This window comes from Schistocerca serialis, chromosome 5 (assembly GCF_023864345.2).
Source record: "Schistocerca serialis cubense isolate TAMUIC-IGC-003099 chromosome 5, iqSchSeri2.2, whole genome shotgun sequence".
In the NCBI taxonomy this organism is placed as follows: Eukaryota; Metazoa; Arthropoda; class Insecta; order Orthoptera; family Acrididae; genus Schistocerca; species Schistocerca serialis.
The window spans coordinates 317,956,432-317,983,386 of record NC_064642.1 but is presented as its reverse complement, the minus strand read 5'-3'; the positions used below and the strand labels follow the sequence as shown (position 1 = coordinate 317,983,386).

The 26,955-nt window shown below is 41.3% G+C and overlaps 1 protein-coding gene across 1 annotated transcript in view; it reads right to left on the bottom strand.

The window, feature by feature from the left end:
• Positions 1-26,955, bottom strand: part of LOC126481920 (neuroendocrine convertase 2) — a 1,488,910-nt gene that overhangs the window by 547,744 nt on the left and 914,211 nt on the right. The window lies entirely within an intron of this gene.

The following is a 26,955-nucleotide window of genomic DNA, read 5'->3' as shown; positions in this document are numbered from 1 at the left end:
TTCAGTCTGGAACCGCGCGACCGCTACGGTCGCGGGTTCGAATCCTGGCTCGGGCATGGATGTGTGTGATGTCTTTAGGTTAGTTAGGTCTAAGTAGTTCTAAGTTCTAGGGGACAGATGACCTCAGATGTTAAGTTCCATAGTGCTCAGAGCCATTTGAACCATTTGAAGACCGGAGGACTGGGCTGATTATGTAAAATAAACATCAGCAATGAAATTCAATCCCTTGACGATAGTATGAAGTTATAGTCGTTAAAGATGCTGTGATTTTAAATATGCTTCAGCACCGCCCTGAACTGTTGGAAGAACAGCACATCATGTAGCTGAATGTAAGGTGTATAACTAGGAGGGGTGCCCTGGACTGGGTACATCATGTTTTGCTGTCGGACGGCACAGATATGAGTTTTATCACGATATGTCCCAAGCGAATCAACCAGAATAAGAGACTCCTTCGCTGCATGTGGGAACTAGATATCTTGAAAGGATTGCGTCAGAATTTGTTCTGTGATTAGGCCGGACTTCGAGGCAACGTGAATTACATTTTGCGGTTTCAGCATGTGTTGCATTTCTAGCACTCCAAACTAACATCTAGGTTCCTGTGTACGATCAGTCTGCACCGAACTTCTTGCCGACTTCTCTCCTTTGAAATGCAGAGTTCGTGAAAAGTGAAGTTCTTTCTGTATACCTCTGCGATCAATGCTATAATTCTGTATACGGTCCATGGCGTTCACTAAGGACATTACCTCACTGCGAAACTCGCCACATCTTTCATTCGCGTAACCATCTGTATTTCAGGCTTTAGTGGCTACATATTTTGTTATTGCCTGTGAGTCAACATGGTGTCTCCGTTTAAACCTTGTAACCCATCCATTGATAGAGCCAGTAAATCGAGACACTCCTATTTCTTCGGTCTTTTCCAAATCCCAAGTACGAATATCTCTGTCGTGAACATTAGCGCCTAGAAAAGTTGTCGCCAAACTGAATTTTTCAACTTCATAATAGTCAAGCACGTGAAGTTTTGATCACTGACTCCTTCCTCTACCATGTGACGCAAATATGGTAGATGATGTATGTCTTGCGCCATACGATATCGTTTCTGTACTGTACTGATGCTTAATCTTTTAGTTTCCCAGAATCTTGGAAATCAACTATCTCATTTGTCTTTTCAAAAGAGAATTCGCCCCGCTTCCTGCTCTTCGGTGGTCTTGGCAGATAAATAGACGACTGGCTTCCATAACTTCGCGACAGTTCTCCGTTACCATCAGGTCCTGGGTCATCCATAAGTTTTTCACGATCAGACAAGTCTTTCTCTGCGTATTCATATTCTTCAATGTAATCTACTGAATCTCTTGATGTATATTATTACCATTGATTGCTACCGTTTCATCTATCACATTGATTACGAATTTAGCTGCATTTCTCTCCTTTAATTTCTGTGGATCTTCTTTTGTGTTTACATGCAGAACTCATTATCACGCGATTACATTGACATTGAGAGTAACGTGACACGCTACGAAATCTGTAACACCACAAACGGCGGAATTAACTGCCGAGTTTGATGCAATACGATTGCGAGGCAGCATTGTGCTGGTTTCCTTGCTCTTATGCGTAATGTCTACCTGGTTCCTTAGATGTAACTTCGGATACTTCATTGGGTGACGCTCGGTACGGTGTGGCGTGTGTCGACCATAGCATACACGTACACAGCAAACAACTACGTTAGCTACAGGACCACTGTTTATAGTGACCACAGTTAGCAAAGCCATGATATGGTGTTAGGTGTGGTTCCTCCAAATCATATTTAACAGCACAAACAGTCTAAAATCTTTCACCACAGTCATCCAGATAATATAATGTCACATACGACACACTATCCTCCTGCTCGAGGGGGTTTTCCAATGCCACCTCAGGTAGGATTCTGCCGAGAGAACAATTTTATACGCACTAGAAGAACACAGTGCTGAGTAACGGCACAGTTAGTCATGTTACATTTTATTTCTGTGACTTAAGGAAACCGGGAGTAAATTTGCAAAGGCAGAGAGAAGAAACGGATCAATTGCAATTTGACGATGGCACTGTAATTTCGTCACAGAGGATAAAAAAATTGGAAAAGCACTCGAGAAGAACGGCTAGAGCCTTGAAAAGAAGTTATAATGTGACTATCGGCAAATATAAAACAAGGGTAACAGAGTGAAGTCGAATGCAATGGAAATCACATTAGCAAGTGAAACACTGGATGAAGTAAATGCGTTTTTTTAATTGGGCAGCAACTTTACTGACAGTGGTGAAGTAGAGATGGTATAAAATGCTGGCTGTTTATTAACATCCAATACAAATTTAAGTGCTTGGAAGTCTTTTGTGAAGTTGAGTTTATGGAGTGTAGCCTTGTTTGGAAGTGAAATGTGGACGGAAAGCAGTTCAGAGAAGAAGAGAATATAAGTTTTTGGGCTGTAGTGTTACAGAAGAATGTTATTAACTAGGTAGGTGGATCTTATAGCTAATGAGCAGGTACTCAATCGAAGTGGGAACAAATAAGTTTCTGATGCGATTTACCTAGGAGAAGGACTCTTCTGGACGTATCAATAAATCGTCAGTTTGGCAATGGATGGTTAGCGGGAGGGTTAAAATTGTAAATGGAGACCACAACAAGTATGTTTTAAAAAGGTTGTTTTACTCAGTCCACTACCGGTTTCGAATTTTTACAAATGCATCTACAAATGGCGTCTAACAACTTCCCTTTCTCTCCTTCTAAGCCCTCGTTTTATGCTAGTTACTGGTGTGGTGCACTAAGAGAAACAAAAGACTTTCCGTTTACCTTTGCGTATCTTGGTGCACCACACCATTAACTAACGCAAGACGAGGCGCCAGCAGGAAATAAAATTCTAGCCCTCTATAGATGGATTCATAAAAATCCTGAACCGGTAATGGTTTGAGTTGGCAAATTTTTTAAACCATAAACATCGCCTTTTGCTGCTTAAATTATTAATCCTATAACTGCACTACAGCCAGGTCTGCCAACATGTCAAGGTTTGAAAAGATAGAAAATCACATGTAGTTACACGAATACTTACTTGATTAGGTGGTACTTTATGAAGTAACACAAACCAAAAGGAGGAGATGGTTTTCTTAAACGATATTATAAACACTTTTGTGTACTTGACAATCACATTGAAACCGTGGATGACAGGAAATAGTTAATAAAATGTTGCTACTTTTCTAAAACTCTACAGGAGTGACACTGAAAACTTTACAGAATGATTCATTATCTGATCCATATGTATAGATTTGATGTAACACCGGCAAATTGTGTGACAAAGTTGTTGCTTCATTATTTGCATATTTCCGCTGTTCCTCTTGTTCTATTAGATATACGCTCAGCAAACCCTCTGAGAGGTAAGATTTTTGGGGCTGTTAACGAGAGACGAATCGCAGGTTCCCTGTTGAGTTGTACACCCCATCTTAACAGTGTGTGGTACACGTTTCTACCGAGTGAAAATACTAATTGCATAACATATGGGAAGCGGATCGCTGAGGAGCTACGATGGTTTATGGATGCTCAAAACAAGCCCGAAACCTTCGGAGATTTCTTGATGCAGATTCCCAGAACAGCACTTACCTGTCAGAGGTGTTCACATTATAACTGACATCCAGGTGTTTTAGAGGGCCAGACAAAGGCCTATGGCATTGGCACATGAAATACTTCTCACACATTTTGAGAGTCAAATTCTTAATAAACAGTACATTGGCGAATACGTTTGTGTACATATGAAAAATGTTCTTATATCGTTAGATTGAGAGGTACGATAGTTAAAATGTATTCTATATGAGTAATCCTCGTACAATGATAGTACCAACAAAGTCAGTTTCATAGACAAGCAAAATTTTCAGTCTTTCAGATAAACAAATGTGATCAACATAATATTCATCGACCCGGTGACCTTTTACATGTTTCTGGTCTGTAGTAGCTATGTTCCTGACTGCCTGTGCAGAGTTGCGTACAACTAGCAATGATCATAATACGTAGGACAATCCCTCCTGGATGCCATAGGGAAAACATAACTCTAAAGTGTGGACCGTCGAATATTGTTGTCCTGTAGCCCGTTCAGAGGATTCCATAGACCTTTCCCGACTTCCTGCGGACCCTTGTGAGCTCGTGGCTTGATTTAGCAACTGCAGGAATTTAAAAACGTTCCCAAACGATTGATATCCAGCCAGTATCTGTGTCACACAGATGGTGGTACCCAATGCTCACTGGCAGCGATCGTGCGTGGCGTAACTATAATGTTTTTTCTCATTGGTTATATTTTATCACTACTCTGCTTATATTTTTCACTACCAAATAGTTAATATTTTTACAAATTCTGATGACATGAGCAATGGATATTTATTAAGGGTACATTGTTCGACTGACATGAAAATTCAGAACTGAAGAATGAAGAATTTGACTCTATTTCATCAAACTGTTTCTTGTAGTCTTGGAATAGTTTTTGCATTTATACATTTGTACTGAAGGTATATGCGTCAGCGATATTGTCTGATCCATTCAATTGTTGATGACAGTGTGTTATATAATTAGACTGCAGAGAAATGGCAGCAAGAATATGAGAGGTCAATAGAGCCCATACGAGAGTTGATCTGAAAATTAGCAGCAGTAACATCAAAATAACACATAACTAGAATTCTGGAAGAAAAGCAGCCAAAATAGTCAATGAAGCTACTGAACCAGTGAGTTCGTGTGCGGAGTGTACTTGGAAACGAGAAGCTATTAAAATATAAATAGAATAATAAAAAGTGAAGGCCGTAATAAGTAAATGTCCAGAGTACTAAAAGTGGAACTCAGTCGTTAATAGTCAGTTCTAATCATAGACATTAAATGCATAAACCATCCAACAGTTTTCATGAAACTTACTGCAAGTAAGAAGGACAGACGGGAAGACGAATTAATAAGAGAATGTTCGGTAGCTGAATATATCACATTCAGCTTCATGAAACTGAGCAGAGAATACTAACAGAGTAAATGATGGAAAATGGAGCACGGAAAACTTTATTGGGAATCCTCGTAACAACTAACAGGAGACGTAATGTTACATGGGTACAAATCATTATGATATAGGTAGGTCAAATTTTGATGCGTAAAGCTCGAGACTATGAAATGATTCAAATGGCTCTAAGCAATATGGGACTTAACATCTGAGGTCATCAGTCCCCTAGGCTTAGAACTACTTAAACCTAATTAACCTAAGGATATCATACACATCCATGCCCGAGGCAGGATTCGAACTCACGACCGTAGCAGCAGCGCACCGGCCTATGAAATGAGGTCTTCTCCCAGTGGTGGGTAAAAAATTAACTTATCATAATGATGATCAGTTCTTCATATCTTAGATACAACGTGAATAAAATAACTACTACAATGACCTTTTCTGCAATGTTCAAAAAATACAGATGTAGGAAAGCAATTGCTCCAGACATGTGCGAAAACTTTACGCCAGAAAATAAAATAGCTTTACTTCAAATTAAGACATGAGATGAAAGAAACGGTAATAAAAATCGAGATAAGGTGGTGTCTAAAGGCAAACTCAGTAAACACGTACTATTTTATTTTATACATATTTTGTTAGTATTACAGTTATCCGACAGTGTTACCATCAACATTTTATGGTTTTATAGCACAATTCAGCTGCCTGATTATTTTGGGTTCTCGAAATGTCAGTTACTAAATATACATTTTCTTCTGAATCACTGACCCATTGATGATCCTATCACCGACTGTATCTCGCCACAGCAAAAGTTACAAATAACGTAAATTGGATTGTAGATTGCTATAAAGGAAGCAGTCCTTTCCTTTCTCAGTGAAAACAATTGAGCGCTAATGAAAGGAGGGCCGTGCCTGTCTGTTAGCCAACCGAAAAGCTAGCGGCCACGCAACAAAGGCATAAATCCTCTGTTTTCCATTACAAATGCCTTCATCAACGCAAACAGGGATGGACTGGAATGATGAAGTACTGCGATAATTCACAAGCTGACGACCGATGAATAGAATATGAGATCGCCGTCTGGCCAGCTTCCCATTCTTGTGACACTGGGCCTTTGCGTATCTTAAAGCGCTCCTCTACCTCATTATGTACTGAAGGTCGTACTCTTATAACTTTGGTATTATTTGCTTGACATTATGGATGCAACTAACGCAAGGTGTTGGTCTGTCGACAGTATATACAGGGTGTATCAACAAGAATCATCCGATTCTTTATTTCTGAACTAATAAATATATGCAATGAAATTTGTTTTTTGATGAAAGGTAAACTCAAAAAATTTTTATTTTCATATCTTTTCATAGGTATTCAATATGCCTCCTTGAGATGCACAGCATATGGCACTGCGGTATTCAGATTGTTCCCACACTGCAGGGAGCATGTTTTGAGTTACAGCTTCCACAGCTGCTATTATGCGATGTCTCAGTTCATTAATTGTTGTTGGCAACGGAGGCACATAAAACAGAGTCTTTTAGAACCCCCCACAAGAAATAATCACTTACAGTCAGGTCCGGTTACCTTAGAGGCCAGTAATGTAAGGCTGAATCATTTGGTCCAGTGCGACCGATCCATCGTTCAGTAATCCTTTGATTTAAAAATTCCCGCACTTCCAGATGCCAGTGCTATCTAGCGGGAACCATGTAAAACTCGTTGTTCACGCACATATATCAAATAACGTAATAGCTATTTCTTTAAGATTGGATATGACTCTTTTTGATACAAGCTGTATAACGCGAGAGTAAATTATACAGCAATTAACAAAACCGCACTGTTTTAGAATAGCTTAAATTAATTGATCCAAGCGGGAAAAGTTTTCTATATAGGAAAGAAAAAAATAAAAACAGCGTAAAACTGCCCTATTTTTTCTTGTTTTTATTGTAAAATGGTGATGTGATTATAAAGAATAAATAAGCTGGGTTACAGGTGATAACTTCATTATTGGCGTCGTTTAGACTGAAGTGCATCTCAGATAATGATAATATGTTCGACACAGGATTTGTTCTCTCAGGGGTTTCCGAATACTATGTGTAAATGAGCCAATGGCTACTTAAAAATGATAATAAAACAATCCGATCATTGACACACGTTGTAGTGGAACTGAAAACACTGCACATAAAGCGAAACGTTTGCTTTTCGGCGAAGAAAATGGGAAAAGCGGGACACACGCACAATGAAAAAAGATAAACCGTCCTAACACAAACGTTATCTGGGTCCAAAGTATCTGTATGATATCTGATGCGTATCATGAGGCTTAAAGCGAAATTTACAAATCACTGGCTTTTTTTTTTCTATCCGGATACACACTGCTGAAATTCTGAATAATCACCAACGTTTCTTGAAGCCATGGAAGTTTACATGACGACTGTGTTCATAACTGAGAACCGCCTCACAGTTGAAGTATTCTGACTCAACAGTTGCCCAAGAAGCACTTGATTGTCTTCACCTTTTCTTGCTCCATCTGTCTGCACAGCTGGGACATCATAGATAAAGTGATTTCTTAGATTTCGACTACATCCATGGAAACTGAAAACTGTTGCCTTGCGAAGTTCACCAAAGTAAAGCCCAACTGTAGAATTGTTGGCAGACCGTGGAAAATATGTTCACTATTCTAATCACTGTAAAATTCAGCTTCCAAAAGTAACAGAACACTCAAGTGGACTCCCTGTTATTCCACAGATATAAGTAACTGTCGCCATATTCACTTGCAGCATCTCTGCCTCTCTTTGTCTTCGCAAACATCTCTGTCTTCTACATACATAAAAAAAGCTTTGCATCACCCCGGATCTCAGAATTCCTGAAGATAGACGTTGACTGTGGTTATTAGTCCCTTTGACTGTCACTAAACCCGCCCAAAGATGTGTACAACCACGCACCAGCAGCGCCTATTAGTCGGAGGGGGTCCGACAGCTGATCAGTTCCAGTCATTCCACCAAAAAGGAGGTACACGGCTCGTGTTGTCTGTAATTTAACCATGCCTATATGGTCAATACCGCGGTTCGATCGTGTCCGCATTGTTACTTTGTGCCAGGAAGGGCTCAAAACAAGGGAACTGTCCAGGTGTCTCGCAGTGAACCTAAGCGATGTTGTTTGGACATGGAGGAGATACAGAGAGACAGGAGCTGTTGATGACATGCCCCGCCTAAGGGCTAATACTGCAGTGGATGACCGAAACCTATGGATTATGACTTGGAGGAACGCTGAAAGCAACTACACCATGTTGAATACTGATTTCCGTGCAGCCACAAGACGTCGTGTTACGACTCAAACTGTGCACAATAGCCTGCATGATGCGCAACTTCATTCCCGACGTCCATGGCGAGGCTTGGTTCAAGTGTCTCTGAGCACTATGCGACTTAACTTCTGAGGTCATCAGTCGCCTAGAGCTTAGAACTAATTAAACCTAACTAACCTAAGAACATTACACACATCCATGCCCGTCCATGGCGAGGTCTACATTGCAACCACGACACCATGCAGCGCGGTACAGATGGGTCCAACAACATGCCGAACGTATCACTCAGGATTGGCATCAAGTTCTCTCCACCGATGTGTGTCGCATATGCCTTCTACCAGACAATCGTCGGAGACGTGTTTGGAGGCACGTGGCCAGGCTGAACGCCTTAGACACACTGTCCAGCGAGTGCAATATGGTGGAGGTTCCCTGATGTTTTGTGGTGGCATTATGTGGGTCCGACGTACTCCGCTGGTGGTCATGGAAGGCACAGTAACGGCTGTACGATAAGTGAAAGCCATACTCCGACCGATAGTGCAACCATATCGGCAGCATACTGGCGAGGCATTCGTCTCCATGGACGACAATTCGCGCCCCCATCGTGCACATCTGGTGAATGACTTCCTTCAGGATAATGCCATCGCGCGAGTGGCCAGCATGTTCTCCATACATAAATCCTATCTGGGAAGGCTGCTTATGAACGACGTGACCAACCAACCATTCTGAGGGATCTACGCCGAATCACTGTTGACGAGTGGGACCATGTCGACCAATAGTGCCTTGATGAACGTGTGGATAGTATGCCACGGCGAGTACAGTCGTGCACCAATGCAAGAGGACGTGCTACTAGGTATTAAGAGGTACCGGTGTGTACAACAATCTGGACCACCACCTCTGAAGATCTCGCTGTATGGTAGCACAACATGCAATGTGTGGTTATCATGAGCAATAAAAAGAGCGAAAATAAGGTTGATCTCTGTTCCAGTTTTCTTTACATTTTCCGGAAGTCTCGGAAACGAGATGATGCAAAACGTTTTTTGATGTATGTATATTGATAGTTTTGAACGTTGCTGCAACTTTCGGGTATGATATATCCATTTTCATCTATTACATTAATTTCATTTTTGAGTATCTATATGTTAAGTTCTTTGTTAGACAATAAAGGCAATGCATCTGACTGCAGCGGTGGCTATTGAACTGCATCTCGTCTTTGATGTATGAATGCTCTACTCTAAATGGTAACAGGTGACCTTCAGCAGTAGGTCCATATAATATTTAAACATCCATCGATTTATCCATTTTCTTCTGGTGCATTTCAGGGTATTATTTTGCGTCAGAACACACACACACACACACACACACACACACACACACATATATATATATATATATATATATATATATATATATATATATATATATATGTGTGTGTGTGTGTGTGTGACGGTCCATTGATAGTAACCGCGCCAAATATCTCACGAAATAAGCATTAAACGAAAAAACTACAAAGAACGAAACTCGTCTACCTTGAAGGGGGAAACCAAATGGCGCTATGGTTGGCCCGCTAGATGGCGCTGCCATAGGTCAAACGGATATCAACTGCGTTTTTTTTTAAATGGGCCGTTTTTTTATTACATATTCGTGTAGTACGTGAAAAAATATGAATGTTTTAGTTGCACCACTTTTTCGCTTTGTGATAGATGGCGCTGTAATAGTCCCAAATCTGTAAGTACGTGGTATGACGTAACATTCCGCCAGTGCGGACGGTATTTGCTTCGTGATACATTACCCGTGTTAAAATGGACCGTTTACCAATTACGGAAAAGGTCGATATAGTGTTGATGTATGGCTATTGTGATCAAAATGCCTAACAGGCGTGTGCTATGTATGCTGCTCGGTATCCTGGACGACATCGTCCAAGTGCCCGGACCGTTCCCCGGATAGTTACGTTATTGAAGGAAACAGGAAGTGTTCAGCCATATGTAAAACGTCAACCACGACCTGCAACAAATGATGATGCCCAAGTAGGTGTTTTCGCTGCTGTCGCGGCAAATCCGGATATCAGTAGCAGACAAATTGCGCGAGAATCGGGAATCTCAAAAACGTCGATGTTGAGAATGCTACATCAACATTGATTGCACCCGTACCATATTTCTATGCACCAGGAATTCCATGGCAACGACTTTGAACGTCGTGTACAGTTCTGCCACTGGGCTCAAGAGAAATTACGGGACGATGACAGATTATTTGCACGCGTTCTATTTAGCCACGAAGCGATGTTACTACAAGATGTTTGACTGCATGACAGAATGGCGATGTACTTCCAAGAGCCGGCCGAAGTGGCCGTGCGGTTAAAGGCGCTGCAGTCTGGAACCGCAAGACCGCTACGGTCGCAGGTTCGAATCCTGCCTCGGGCATGGATGTTTGTGATGTCCTTAGGTTAGTTAGGTTTAACTAGTTCTAAGTTCTAGGGGACTAATGACCTCAGCAGTTGAGTCCCATAGTGCTCAGAGCCATTTGAACCATTTACTTCCAAGATGATGGATGTCCGGCACGTAGCTCGCGTGTGGTTGAAGGGGTATTGAATAGCATATTTCATGACAGGTGGATTGGTTGTCGAAGCACCATACCATGGCCCGCACGTTCACCGGATCTGACGTCCCCGAATTTCTTTCTGTGGGGAAAGTTGAAGGATATTTGCTATCGTGATCCACCGGCAACACCTGACAACATGCGTCAGTGCATTGTCAATGCATGTGCGAACATTACGGAAGGCGAATTACTCGCTGTTGAGAGGAATGTCGTTACACGTATTGCCAAATGCACTGAGGTTGACGGACATCATTTTGAGCATTTATTGCATTAATATCGTATTTACAGGTAATCACGCTGTAACAGCATGCATTCTCAGAAATGATAAGTTCACAACCGAAATAAAATGTTCAAACGTACCTACGTTCTGTATTTTAATTTAAAAATCCTACCTGTTATCAACTGTTTGTCTAAAATTGTGAGCCATATGTTTGTGTGACTATTACAGCGCCATCTATCACAAAGCGAAAAAAGTGTTCCAACTAAAATATTCTTATTTCTTTAGGTACTACACGAATATGTAAAAAAAGATGGGGGTTCCTATTTTAAAAAACGCAGCTGATATCCGTTTGACCTATGGCAGCGCCATCTAGCGGGCCAACCATAGAGCCATCTGGTTTCTCCCTTCAGGCTAGACAAGTTTTGTTCTTTGTAGTTTTTTCGTTTGATGCTTATTTCGTGAGATATTTGGCCCGGTCACGATCAATGGACCACCATATATATATATGACGATTGTGGGAAGAGCTCTCTTCAGAGTCGTCACGCGCATTTTCCCTCGTGTTTTGGCAGACATTTACAATTTCGTTTCCGTATTGTGTAGCCGGAGGCAGGCCAAACAATTACTGCTAATCACGTCTTTAATTCGACGCCTAGAGTCATCAGAAAATGTTGGTTTGTTTCCCATTACAACCAAAATTATTTTTAATTTGGAATTTTACGTGTCAGTTCGATAGAGCGCTCCCAAATTAGTCTAGTCCAAGATTCGTTTTATGAATATGAATTAACGTGGACATTAAGTGAGGTATCACATATCGGTATCACCTGGCCAGTGTCTTCAGGCCTGCAACGGAATTGAAAGTTCCCGTCCGGTGCCAGTATCGGTCGTACGGCATGTGTTTGACCCAGTGGTGCGGGCGCGCTGAGCCTTGCCTCCAGCGGCTGTGTACCACGTGCCGGCAGTCACACAGCCCCACTCATACTTTTGGGTCTCTTCACTGTGATACCACTGTTCGTGCTTACTTTAGGGAACCTCATCCTTGTGCACACTGAGTGCCGGACATCATTTCTTGCTGCATTATCTGCAATGTGTCTTCGTACTCTTGGAGAAATTCAAGTGAAGCAAATCTTCTGTTTGTAGTGTTAACTTGTTTGCTAATCATTTCTGCTCCTGCCCAACGAGTTCGTCCGGACCACTCTGTGGTCCACCTCTTCTTACCATTGTGTACGAAGTCGTGCACAACATTAAGACACGAAGATTAAACAGCACTCTAGTAGCGACTGACAAGGAAAACTCCCAATGGCAATCTCGTCATATTTAGTGGTGACATGTCCCAGTGGATAGCACGTCAAAAACTGAACACAGATCAAGCATAACAGGATGAATTTGTACTGAACTGTGAAAAAAAAGCTAAATAGAAACAGTGAACGGTTCAAGAACAAGAACTGCAATAAAGAGCAGCATGAAATGGCAGCAGCATCATGATTAAGTAGCCATGGTATTGAACTGCCAAGCGGGCGAGCCGTGTTAAAAAGCCTCTCGTGCAATTTATTTTTACTTTTTTTCACAACCTTATGAACTGTCTGTCTGGTCATTGAAATGTCTGTTCTCTTTCTGTAGTCTTGGCAGGTGTCATACTATACAGTGATTATAGAATATGAGTCATGTGGTAAGAATACATTACCGTCGCAAGTAAATGTGATGAATAGTGAGAGGAAGCGAGATACCACATAGATGTCCCACAGAAATGAAAACAACAAGTAAACTAATGGGATCTATGTTACAACAAAGGAATCCAAGAGTGAAGGCTTCCAAAACGGAATGCAGCTTCAGAAACGTTGAAAACACGTTTTGTCAGAGCACAGTGAAACTGTGTGCTTGTGAAATTGCTGTGTTCATTTGTTGCATTATGTTTTCATCACTTCCTTGGGAGTGATCACTTTCATACTCATAAGAACACATTTATCGGGCAAGGAGCCAAATCTTACTCACCAGGCATACAAGTTAAGTGCGTCGATATGAGACTCCTGTCATATGACACACGAACTGTCTCTAATACCATGTATGACACACCAGACGTCTGTGGATTCGGATGACTTGTCGCCTTGTTATCGAAAATTTGCGGTTCCCGTTGGCAAGCCATCTCATTTCGGCTGCTAACCTAGAAGTTGTGCAGAATCAACTGTCATTATAGGTCCCTTGTTGCGAACGAACGTTACACCTCGTCAGAGACCCAAGTTGGAATACAGCGAAAAAAAAAAAAAGAAAGTTGGCAGGAGGGACGTTTGAACACGGTTCGCGCACTTGGCAGCCCCTCACCATGACTACTTACCCACGACGCCATTTGTGTTTGCGCTTGCTCTATATTGCATTTCTTGTTCTTGGACCGTCCACTATTTCTATTTTGCTTTTTTTTTTTTTTTCAAAGTCTAGTACGCGTTCTTCCTCTTCTCATGCTTCATCTATATTCAGTATTTGAGAGCGGTCCACAGGGCCGTCTTACCACTAAATCTGAGTGGTTTGCGACGGGGAGGGAGTTTTTCTTGTCAGCAGCGCGGGGCAGTGAAGTTCAGTTACAATAGCTCTGAGCACTATGGGACTTAACATCTGAGGTCATCAGTCCCCTAGAACTTAGAACTACTTAAACCTAACTAACCTAAGGACATCACACGCATCCATGCCCGCGGCAGGATTCGAACCTGCGACCGTAGCGGTCGCGCGGTTCCAGACTGTATCGCCTAGAACCGCTCGGCCACAACGGCCGGCGGCAGTGAAGTGATGTTGTTGCTGTAGTACTGGTTATTCTTTGAGTTTTACTGTCCCTATTAAGACATATCGATAAAAAAAATATCTCACTAGGCTAATCTGAGACGGCTCTATCGAATGCGCTTGTAAAAGTCTGTTTTAAAAAAATTTTGTTTGTAGCGGGAAACAAACCGTCGCTTTCCGTCGACACTGGACGTCGCACGACAGGCGTGATGATCACTATTTGTTTGGCCTGAATCCAGCTACACAATGTAAAAACGAAATTTGCATGTGTTTGATGGAACAATAGAGAAAATGTGTCAGATGACTCTTAGGAGAGGCACCCAGAGTACATATATCTTAACTCACTGAAAAAGTGCTTTCAAGTGCACAAAATGCATTTTGTTATTGGCTCGACTACCAAAAGCAAAATCTTTGAATTATTCTCCTATTATTTTCAAAGTAAAAACATACAGTTATCACTAGACTAATCTGGGACGGCTCTGCAATATTCCGCTTTAAAAATAATTTAGTTTGTAACGGGAAACTAACCGACGCTTGTGGATTAAAAAATAGTCCAGAAACATCCTGAACGTTATTTTTACACTGGAATGGGCAGATATGAGTAACTCAGATGCGAACAAATTTGAGAGGATATTACTCATTCGGTTCTGTTGCCAACATAAAAAGAAATAATTTGCCGTTGCAAGCAAATGACGTCCATTAGGGTACGCGACAGCTTGTCGTCAGCCCCGTTATTTAGAGGGCATTTGTATTCCGGTAGCATCTTTTGATTGAAGGTTTCATTTAATGGCCTGTGACTGCAGTAAAATTATACACTACTACACGAGTAAGACCGAAGCCAGCCATTTTTATAATCATTTATCCTTGTTTCGTTAACTCCCGTCTCTATAGTACGACCACGAAAGTGTGTGTTAACAGGATACATCTGTGTGTGAACTTCGTTGTTTGCGTTCGCAAATGTACTGTAATTAAATATCGCCCTGAAAGTCAAAATCCAAATATTATAAGTAAACCTACCCAAAGTATACACTTCGATATTGATCGAATTTGAACATTTTATAGAGTTGAACAAAATAAGATACACATTTTTATACGTGCCCATACGGCCATTAAGGGGGTGAAACACCCCATTTGAAAAAAAACCGTTGAAACGGTAGCATATATAAAAAAGAAACCGTCAAATAGAGTTCTATAGTTTTTAACGTATGTTAACGCCGAAATACGATTTGTCAGAAAAGTAATTTTTTTCAAAATTCGCTTCCCCCACTATTTTGTTTTTCATTTAGACGTTTGACTAGCAGCAAAATGTGTAGCATCATTTGTATCAAATCCAATCATATATGATAGAGTGGTATTCTAAGGACGCATTTGCCAGAAATAACATAGAAATATCTCTCTATCGCCTCATGCGCACCCGATATGTGCCCGCTTCAGTGTTATTATCATGTTGGATTGTTTAATAAGTCCTTTCCAGATAAATCCCTTGTAAACGTGTATTCCACATATAATGTTCTATATACATATTTCCTCTTAAATTTATGAAATATAAAATATCTTCATTGTATTTGTGTTTTCTTTTTACATTTGGTGTATTTTGTTGTTTTCAAGTAGTAAGACTTTCAGACTAAATTACGTTATATTTCAAATCGTTTGAATATTATTTTTGTAACATTATTTTAAATATGTACAATAATGTGGAAGTGAAGAATTTTTCGGATTTAAAAATGCTTAATGCGTTTTGGTTTTGGGTGCCAGGCAAATAAGATACACATTTTTTGCGATTAACCTTTGCTAAGTGCACGGGCAGCGGCGTGAGGAAAAATGGTATGAGGAAAACGCTGCGTGCCGGGAGGCCCATTTCGCATGACTAAGTGTGATGCAGGCAAGCCGAATGTTGGACACGCAGTCTACTGTTTCTCTCGGCTCAGGCTTAAATGTAAGACACCTGTTCACTTTTGATTGAAAAACTGTGATCTCGTTTGTGAATCCTGCCATGAAATTGCAATTCTGCGATGTGCTTGGTGCACAACATCTAATATACTCAGATACAGGATAAACTTTTATGATACATTTATCTGGGAAAGACTTACTAAATAACCCAACATGACAACTGGCATGGAAGATGACACATATCGAGCATCCATACAGAGATATTTCTACCTTTTTTCTGACAAATGTGTCCTCGGAATACCACTTCATCATATATGACTGGATTTGGTATTAGGGATACTATACGTTTTGCTACTAGTCAAATTTAGAAATAAATAATGGAGAGGAGGGGATGTTGAAAAAAATTACTTTTTCGTCATATCTAGGTACACCATTGTAACGTGCATTAAAAACCATAGAACTTTCATTTGATTTTTTTTACGTCTGTTACCACTTCAATGGTATTCATTCAGAAACATTAAACTCAATTTTTTTTAAAGGTGCTGTTTCACCCCCTTAACAATCATATGGGCACAGATATAATATTGTGTGTCTCTTATTTTTCTCTACTCTGAAAGAAAATCGATGTGTATCACTTGGATAGGTTTACCTATCAGAACCGCTGTAGTTTAGAGAATATTTTAAATGTCTCCTTTTGCTCACCTCTGCAACAACACAACTGAAATAGGAACATTAAAAGCCTTTGTCATGATTTGTGGAGTCACTGATAGAATCTTAGCGATAGGGTTCAATAGACGAACCATTTAGCGATAAGAACTTGTGTCTTGGATGTCACTCAATCGGCATGACACTCACTTCGTATGTTTCCTACTGGCGAAGTCTTGTTCTGATGAAATTCTGAATGTTAAGAGTCAAGAAGAAAGTCATGGAATCTTGTGCGTCCATGATCAGTGCAACTGAATATGCCAAAATATAGTGCTTCATAGAACGAGTGCAGATATGTGAATGTGTGTCATCTGTAATGCCGACTACGAACGACACACAATCATCTGAGTTTCGACACATGATAATAGTCAAGCAGAAGATACGTGTATCAAATGTATACACTCCATCAAACGCTACGATGTGAACAGAAATTAATTCTACGGTTTCCTCAACGGTGGGTCGTTAGATTAGGTCAATTTGGAATCCAATATCGCTGTCCGGTCTTCCCTAGTCGCTTATCATATTATGTTGATAATTCTTGTTTTAGATCCATCCAATCACATCTGAATAAAACAATCTTTTCTTGCCACACGCGTTTCGCATTTATTAAACTCAAGGCATCTTCAATGGCCTGCAATATATACGTATGTGTTTAAACTATTTTGCTGTACATTATATATTTAGCTTCTCGACGATGTGGTGATAGTATAAATTGCTACTTACAAATTTCAAAAGAAGCTGGTCTACATGCGTTCTTGTCGCTGCTTTACAGCTGCTCTTGCTGTGCTTTCTGCCATATGAAATTTCGTTTCCACAGAACCAGAAAATGAACGTTTGTTTGTTTGATGTAATATTTTGGATGAAATTGCCAACTATGGAACGTTATTACTAACTGTTGAAGGTGTCTGGTAATCTATCGGTCCCTAGAGACTTATTGACAGCACCTTTGTCGAAGGCGTCCCCCATATCCTCAGACGAGACTTCATTAATGCCGTTGCTGTTGCCACGTTAATAGCACTTTTCACATGTTGTAAGGCTTCCACAGTGGCATCGTCGTCTACGGTTCTTTCCTGATAAAGATAACGAAAACATCTTCCGCGACTTTCACTATGGCTGCTTGGGTCGAGCAAGAACGACCTTCTTGCGTCGTAGGGCGTGTGATTGACTGTCGCCGGTGTCGGCGCATGACCGCCACAACGTGGTGCATGCTGGTACCTCTGCGGCCTTTCGGTCGTGTCGTTGCGAGAGGACTATGGCGCCTTCTAATCGCCGCTTTGTCAACGATAATAAGTGAACTTTAATTACATATCGTTCTCTCTGTCTGTCCGGCGATGGGCGTAGAGCGTCGAGGTCCCTGAGCACTGCGTAGTAAAAGTCCAAGGTCTGTCAGTGCTTTGCAGCTGCGTCCTTGATAAACTGTATAAGAGTCTTGCGGATTGCCGGTTTTTGCACAGAGAAGCTACCATGTTAAAGTCCAGTGGTATCTGGAGTAATGTGTTCACAGCTGGCCTACGTTACAGCGACTTGTTCACGGCAGACCGGTACCTGAAAGTACATTCATCTTCCAAAGGCCTTTACTTTGCCAAATTTGCAAATGTATCGTGCAAATGCAGCCACTGTTATCAGAGAAGGCCAGAGGTCATCCTTTCGGCGGCCATCATTCCCTTTGTAAGGCCTGGTGACACGTGACATATGTAAGCGGTCCAGTTGGCTCGCCGAATGACTGGTAAGAAGCGTGTGACCAAATCTATCGCCGTGTATCTTTTTCCAATTGTCGCACAAGTAAAGATCGTGAATCAGGATACCCGGTTCCGGACGAGGCGTGCAGTGCGGGGTTTGGTCCTTAGGATGGAAGACGCAGTTAAAATCAACAGCAAAGATGCTGAGTTCCTTCAGCCCTAGGAAAGTGGGGCAATGTCAAAGCAGTAGAACCTGGCCCGGCCACGACATCTGGTGGTGCCCGACGGTGCATACACATTAATGAATCGTGCGTCGAGTGCCCTTACCGCTAACCCTCGTGCAGAAGGGAGATACGTGATGTCGGTGGCTTCGATAGCGTCACGCACAAAAACCGTCACTCCGATGGCTGTGGGGTTACCAGGCGTTGCATACGTTGTGTAGCCATAAAAGTTTGGGAGTGCGTTCGTTCGCACATCTTGCAAGGGTACAAAGTTGACTACTGTGGCTCGTATTGCTTCTCTCAGGAGCTGGATATTGCCAGGAGAGCTCACCATGCTGATATTCACTGTGGCCAGGCGCTAAGCCTAGCGAAGCTGTCGTTGGGCAGGGTTATCCATGATAATGGTGGAGAGAAGCGGATGTCGCTAGTGACGTCACACGCCGCCGAACGCGGCCCTCTCGGTGTCTTTCAGTCCTCAGAGGGCCCCAGGTCGGGGCCGTGCCTGGTCTCGACGTCCTCGGCCCACGATGTGGGCGCGGGAATCTGTTCATGTTCCATAAGGTCCTGGTTGTTGAGACAAATCTTACAGATTAATTGAAAAAGTAAAAGCTAGCCTTACTAATCTGAACCAGTAGTCTATCGCGATGAAATGTGCAGCACGTATAGACGTAAAGGGACCTAAGTTTATGTCCGACAGTGTTCCGAGTTTTCAGTTAAAAGAACTATGGAATATATTGGCCATGTCTGAGTTTCTTGTCAGTCGCGCAGCGCGACAGAGGAGAGTCGTATTCTCTTTCACAGTTACTACTCTTGCTGTTCGTTGGTCCGGGTTTTATATCTTCGAGATGGCACGCTGGCACTTCAAAATAATCCCAGCATTGGGAGTATTTTTCAAACACGAATACAGATCTAAGAATAGTTGAGTCAATGAATTGAGGAATTCCTATTGTAATAGGATGTGATTTCAACGTCTCTTGTACAGCACAATGCGTGCACGTTTGCAAGCTTGCATTCAACATTCTGGCGGTTCAACCTGTCATCAACGTACCAGCATTTCATATCTGCAGTGGCTAATCGCACGCTTGAATAACCTGTGATGTTGCAATGTTAATCACTTAAATGTTACCTGGACACATGTACTTCCGAAATTTCATTACTCTAGATTAATTATTTTTTGGTTCTGTGATTTTTCCTGTAATTTTATTTTCCTCAAAATGAAAAGCAATCTCACTGATTATTTTCATACTTTCTTTACTTCTAGGTACAAATATGAAGTGTGTGTGTGTGTGTGTGTGTGTGTGTGTGTGTGTGTGTTTGTGTGTGTGTGCCGGCCGGAGTGGCCGAGCGGTTCTAGGCGCTACAGTCTAGAACCGCGCGACCGCTACGGTCGCAGGTTCGAATCCTGCCTCGGGCATGGATGTGTGTGATGTCCTTAGGTTAGTTAGGTTTAAGTAGTTCTAAGTTCTAGGGGACTGATGACCTCAGAAGTTAAGTCCCATAGTGCTCAGAGCCATTTGAATCATTTGTGTGTGTTTGTGTGTGTGTGTGTGTGTGTGTGTGTGTTGGAGGGAGGTGGTAGATGGACGGGGTGGGTGGGCAGCTTCAGGACTCTGACGTGTTGAAAATATAACTCTTTTTTGCGTATGACAACTCTTATACTGTAAACAGTCACCCATGGTCAAATGGGGACACAATTCCACGCTTATCATGGTAGGACCGGAATGTAAATATTCGAGAGTAATTTAAACAGAACCTACCGCATCTTTGGACTGTACTGCAAGACCAAGGTAACACCAGGAACGTAATTACACATTGAGCACCAGTAGTTAGAATATTCTTAGTAAAGATCATACAAGTGAGCAATACAAAAAGATATACACACTCACACTGTGGTCTCAGTCGGTTGACAGGTGCTTGCTTTCATTGAAAAGTAATTAAAAAATTCATGTTGTCTTCCTTTATAATGAAGGCCATTACATTGCTGTCTCTCGACGAAATGTTTGGACATTGTGCCTAGTGTGCTGCACATTCTTTGTGTATGGCTCATGACAGATATGTTGCCATATTTTTTCATTGACGATACGACACTTTTTTAAGGAACATATATAACGTGGTAAGGGATATTTACGATGTTGGGGTATGTCCTGATATTTTGCGGTCTTTGAGATCAACGCCATCGGTAGCCAAGTTGAAATAATACGTTTTTCGAGTCTGCTGCCTCCAGTCTGGGATGCGATGTTTCAGAGTAAAATACGCTTAATGGCAACTGCGCATGGGAATGCACATTATTCTTGTATTGCTCACTTGTATGAGCTTTTCTAAGCATATTGTAAATACTTATACTCAATTTATACTTTCGAGTTTTGGCCACAGTTATCTGATGATGATTACTCGAAACGCGTTATAAATTTTAGTACTCAGTGACCAAGATGTTTACGACAAATAACTATATCTCATGCCTGGGTGTTCGCATGCCTTAAAAATGGATGACTTCATCAGCCACATGGAAGTTACGCAAATTTGACATACAACTCAACCCTCACCTATACCAGCATATGTTACATAATTATGTTAAACAGAATCGTCGCTTGGAACTGTGCGTAATAGGCGACAAAGATTTGATATAATCTGAAGCTTGAGCTCCCATGTCTGCTCTTAAGAAGTAGTTTCTTATGATAGGCTTTCCCAGTACGTCTTCTAAAGCAACGTGAATAATTAGAAACTGAGACAGGTTGCGAAAGCTGACCCGTCACATTTAAGAAATGCGATCATTGTGCGTTTTCTTTTCTTTTGTAATGAAATTAGAAACAGTGTACTTTGCTGAGAATTTTCTCGTGACTATTGAACGCCAACTATTGTAGTATTTGTGTGTAACTCGTTGTTATGTTAAAAGACAATGCATGTCATACTTGCGCAATACAATAAAATTCCGCAAAACATTTAACTGTTTTCGCTATTGTTTAAGCGTTCTTTTGTACGGTATATGAAAAGCTTGTTACGTCCCGAACACTCGCAGTCTGCTGCCTTTCAGCGCGGGAATAGCAGCTATTGTTTACTGTTCGACGCTGCATTGTTCTGCAAAGCTGGTAAGACAGAAATTTCCTTTATCGAGCTGATGATTAAAAGAACGTTTAAGCACAGGTAGAGCAGATCTGTGATCGGCAGCGGAGAACGTATTGGCTAAATAATCTATGTACAGCGTATGAACTTGATCCACAGAGTTTCTGCAGCGTCTGTGAAGAAAAAAAAAATTTTTTTCCTTTAACATGTGAAGTAAAAGGTAGGTAATAAGACAAAGTAAATCCACCGCAAGTAATTCCACTGCAGAACTCCTACAAGATAAATAAAAGTACAACACACCGACTTGAGGTAAAACAACTCAGTGTTTCTTCACCCGTGAAAAGTGAGTGTGCAAAGCGTTCCTTAAGAAGGCTTCACCAGGTAGGCATAATCGTTGATTTGGGAGATTCTGCAAGAATAGCGCGATACCAGTACCCAAGAACTTTTGATATAATAAAAAAAATTATGTCAGATAATTAGAGGACAGATATAAGCAAAATGTATTCTACCTCCTTATGATTCAATTAAAGGATGCCCTCTGTTACTGACTGCCCAAAACGTTCAGGTAACTGGTTCTCCGGCGGGATGTACTTTGCCATATAGCGCGACTTTTTTTGTAACAGCGAGCTTCCAACTGAACAAACAATGCTTAGCATCCTCCAGCTTCTCCTGAATGCCAAGGCATCTGAAATTCCAGAAATTAGGACTGAAAATTAAAAAAAAGGGCAATGGCAATCTAACTACCGGACTGTAGGAAACGAATTTTACTAAATGCTTGCTAGTAACTTTCTGTTACAGGGTGTACATGGGGTTAGCGATCGCAGAAGGAGGGAAGGCGTGCCTCTATGCACACTGAGCAAAAGTGTAACGAACTAAATTGATGTTCAGAGAACATTTGTTTAAAACGTGGAGCGTACTCCTGAACCACTTTAAACATGGAACATGGGTAAAGTCCTAACACTATGGATACACAAGGGTAAACTGTATTAATCATCATTATTCAGCGTGGAGTGGGTCGATACAGTCACGCGACATGGTCATGCATTTGCTAAAGTGCAGGGACTCAGACATTCACAAAATAACCAAACAAAGACAATATTCACAGTTTCCTATCAAAAATTGACTCGGATAAACTGGTTTGTGGCTCGCATTGGGAAGAAATACAAAACACAGTCGAGATTACGATGCAGGGAGTGAACCGCGACCGAATGGGCAACATGTTTGACGCCATTCGAATCTAGTTAAATGCTAGCAAAATTCACTCGTGAGAACCCCATAATGTTCTACCAGATGACTTCAAAATTGCAGACAGTACTTAACTGGAGAAATCTGAACTTACTCCCTTAAAAACGGCAATCTCATTCCACATGGAAGCACCACATCATATCTTCCGGTAATTCTGTAGAAGTCTGTCTCACCTCCGCGCCCAGAGACCGAAATATTTGTTGAAGGCGAACTCACCAAACAACAACACGAATTCGGTAGTGGTATCAGGCGCCTCCTCGAATCAGAAGACAGGAAAGACAACGCCTTTCTACTCCAGCCCAAAATCTCCCATCGATTCAACGTCTAAAATTTAAACAAATGCGTCCTTTACACGTGGGTCTGAAGGAACCTCTGGAGAAGCCGCCCTTTAAGGAAGCCCGTGCAGATAACGTCTCGCCCGAGTGACGAATCAAGACAGCTTTGAAAATTAACATCAGCTGTCATTCTCAGATCTCTGCTGCAATGCTGATCCAAGAAAGTCCATCTCAATCCCTAAGAAGTATGTGTTTGCCGTTACACCCAAATTCGTTCAGTCCATCGATCATTCTTGTTTAGTAAAGGTGTTTACTGATGCATGGTATACTTAATCCAATACGTAATGCATTCAACTTCCTTTTTAAAATTTTATTTCTATGGGAGTCCACCTACTCAAAGTGTTTTGAGAATGAAAACATGCTCCAAGTAGGCTGTAATCTATTATCCACTCAACTTGTCAATTTCAAACGTGTATCATTAAAATACGTCCTTGAAAATGATCCACGGTCGAAAATGGCGATTTGCAACGATAATGGATTGAGTCTACTTGGACCGCTCTTTAATTCTCAAAACGTTCAATTTTGGTTCTCAGCGTAATCTTCCTCCCTCGCATGACAAATGTGAGAAAATACTCTCTGTAAAATTTAATAAAAAACAAAATTAAGTGAAAGGTGGATTGACTGTCGCCTTTCAGTTTGATTCCAACATGTGGGTAATATAATTTGTTTGCGGAAATCGCTGCTTTGAAGTTTTTGCGGTAAAACCTATAAGGGACAGTTAATAAAAACGAGATAGAGGGGAAAAATTGGCCTGGTGTGAGTAGGACTGAGGGTCTGTACAAACGTAATTACATATAGAGGCAGTTGATCCATTCCGGGAATCGACAGTCTCGACGATTTTTGTCTGTTACCGTCACTGATACTGGCAAGATATCGGTTCCACAGATTCCAAGACTTTTGAGAATGTTTGAATTTCAAGTTTGATGTCGGGTAACCGATAGTGTGCGATTAGACCCTGTTGGACCTCGTATACCTTCTTGATTCTTTTTCCTTTTTTTTCCACACTGCTCTCATTCTTTCTACAAGAGCTCTTTTCCTTTCCTTTGTCCATTTTGGCCGGCCGGTATGGCCGAGCGGTTCTAGGTGCTACAGTCTGGAACTGCGCGACCGCTACGGTCGCAGGTTCGAATCCTGTCTCGGGCATGGATGTGTGTGACGTCCTTAGGTTAGTTAGGTTTAAGTAGTTTTAAGTTCTAGGGGACTGATGATCTCAGTCTCACAGTGCTCAGAGCCATTTGAACCATTTGTCCATTTTGTTCCTGCTTCCTTCGGAGCTTCTTTCTCTGACTTAACTTCCCATTCGTCAATTTTCTTCTTAAATACCTTTCTGTCCAAAATATCTGAATAATTTATCTCAGCTTTTTGTAGGTCCTTTTTGACCTCTTGTATCCGGGGTATAGTTTTAAGTCCTTCTATGTATTTAAGAATTTTGTGCGTAAGTCTTGTTTTGTGAAGCCTAGAGACGTTCCCATAAAATTTTAACCGCCTTTTTCTAATGTCTGCTGCAAAGTTGGAGAATTTCTCAGTTGTTTGACTAGATTGAAGTCTGTAGCCCTCTTCTGTTTTCTTTGGCCCTAGTATCTCTCCGATAATTGTACGTTCTTCCTTTAATAAGTTTTCCAGGTCACCTTTTATGTGGGCTGTCAGGGTTTCACTGGCATACAGAACTTCAGGTTTTAATACTGTATTATAATGCCTAATTTTAGTGTTTTTGGACAAGCATCTTTTGTTGTACACTTTGTAGGTTCTTTCATAGGAGGCGATTGTTTTGTGCTACTTTCTCTCGTCCCGTAGGTTCAAGGACTTCACCTAAGTATTTAAAATATGGGATTCTATTGATATAATCGTATTTTGTAGTTACGTTTTGGGTGTCAGTTTTTGTGGCAATGAGCTCAGACTTTAGGAAATGTATTTGCAGACCAACTTTCTCTGCACATTCTTTAAGGGTTTCAACCTGTTAGATTGCTGTTATCTCATCATCCGCTAGTAAGGCTACGTCGTCAGCAAAAACTAAACATGAAATCCGTATGTCATCCTTGACTCGCCCCATATGTATAGGTTTCCAGCAGTTTTCATTCATCAATTCCTTTTCCCATTCGCGGATGACCTTGTCCAGCACAAGGTTGGATAGGAGAGGACGCCACTTTTGATCAGGAAGGGCTCGGATATTTCGCCCATGAATTTCACCTGGGACATAAATCAAAATGGCTCTGAGCACTATGGGACTTAACATCTGAGGTCATCAGTCCCCTAGAACTTAGAACTACTTAAACCTAACTAACCAAAGGACATCACACACATCCATGCCCGAGGCAGGATTCGAATCTGCGACCGTGGCAGTCGCGCGGTTCCAGACTGAAGCGCCTAGAACCTCACGGCCACACCGGCCGGCACCTAGTAGATAGAATCGGTCAATGTTTCTTTGATGAGGTTAAGGGTTTTTGGATCCAACCCTTGTTCTTCAAGGATATCAAAAGGTGCTTGTCGGTCAATTAAGTCGCGTGCCTTTTTAAAGTCAACAAACGTACAAATTATTGGGCTGTTTCTGACTGCTTGGTATTTTAACTCGGTCTCCAGATCGAAAATTTGTTATGTGCATGATCTAGTGGGGCGAAAGCCACCTTGATATTCACCAATTTTGTTTTCCAGTTTCTCTTGTGCTCTTTGAAGAAGACAGGCTGATAGAACTTTGTATGCGACCTATAATAGGGATAGTTTTTTCGTGTGATGTAATTACAAATTAACAGTTTTCTGCGTTTTGCTATTAGTTGTGCTGTGAAAACCTCCTTGTAGCCAAACTGAATGATTCTACGTCAAGGTGAAGTACCTTACAGATTTTAATGAGTGAGTTTGTGAATATCAAAATATGTGACACAAATAGGCGTATTTACAGTCTGAACTAACTTAGAAGATAACGATTATTATGTTGCTAAGGGACCATAGACCTACGTATGTGACGAAGTTCAGTTTGGTACCTCTCCTCGCTCCTGAGAAAAAGTCGTCTTAACAGTCGGATGGACAGACACTCTGATAACAAATGACAAATTATTTTCGTGTGGTGTAGTTAAAAATTAACAATTTTTCGATTTTTTTTCCATTAGGTGTAGCGTGAGCCCTTGCTTCTTGGCAATTTTCATGATGCTAGATCAACGGGAAGTGCCCTGTGGTTTTGATGTCTGAGTTTCGAACCGTCAAAATATATGATATAAACGGCCGTAGCTTTTGAATGCACTGACTCGGAAGCTTCGCTTTTTTCATAGCCAAGGGACAGTTGATCTTAATATGTGACATGAAATTCAACTTATACGTCTACCGTTCCTGAGACAAAGACGGATAACAAAGAGATCCTATAAGGGTTCGTGTTTTACCTATTGAGATACGGGACCGTAAAAAAGTAAGTAAAATAATTATTATTTCAAAAGTAACCGCCATAACTGTAAATATATTTATTTCACTGTGAGACAAGATAGTCAGTGCCTTTATGGAAAGATCATTGCTGTCGCATTTGGAAACATGTTGAGCGCAGACTGTATCTACGTGTCCGAAGCAAATCGACGGCCACGAATGTCTTTCTTCAGAGCTCTAAAAATATGCAAACCACATGGGGAGAGATCGAGACTGTATGGGGGATGTGTAAAGGCTTCCAAGTGAAACTTCTGCAGCGTACTCAAACCAATCCTGGCAACATCTAGGCCTGCCACATATTTAGACTACGCTACAGACGTTTTGCTAGGAAGCTTTTACACATCTTCCGCACAATCACAATCTTTCTCCCTGCGAATCGGTTACTTTTGGAGACTTCGATTTACTTCGGACGAAGAGGTACAATTCTGGATACAATCACGGATTCGTAGGCAATCGCAAACATTTTTCCATCAAGCCATTGACCGTCCAGTCTCGCAGTGGTATTAAGAGTTGCGGCCGTTATTTTTGAAATAATAAACTACTCACTATTTTTATGTGTATCGTTTGCATTT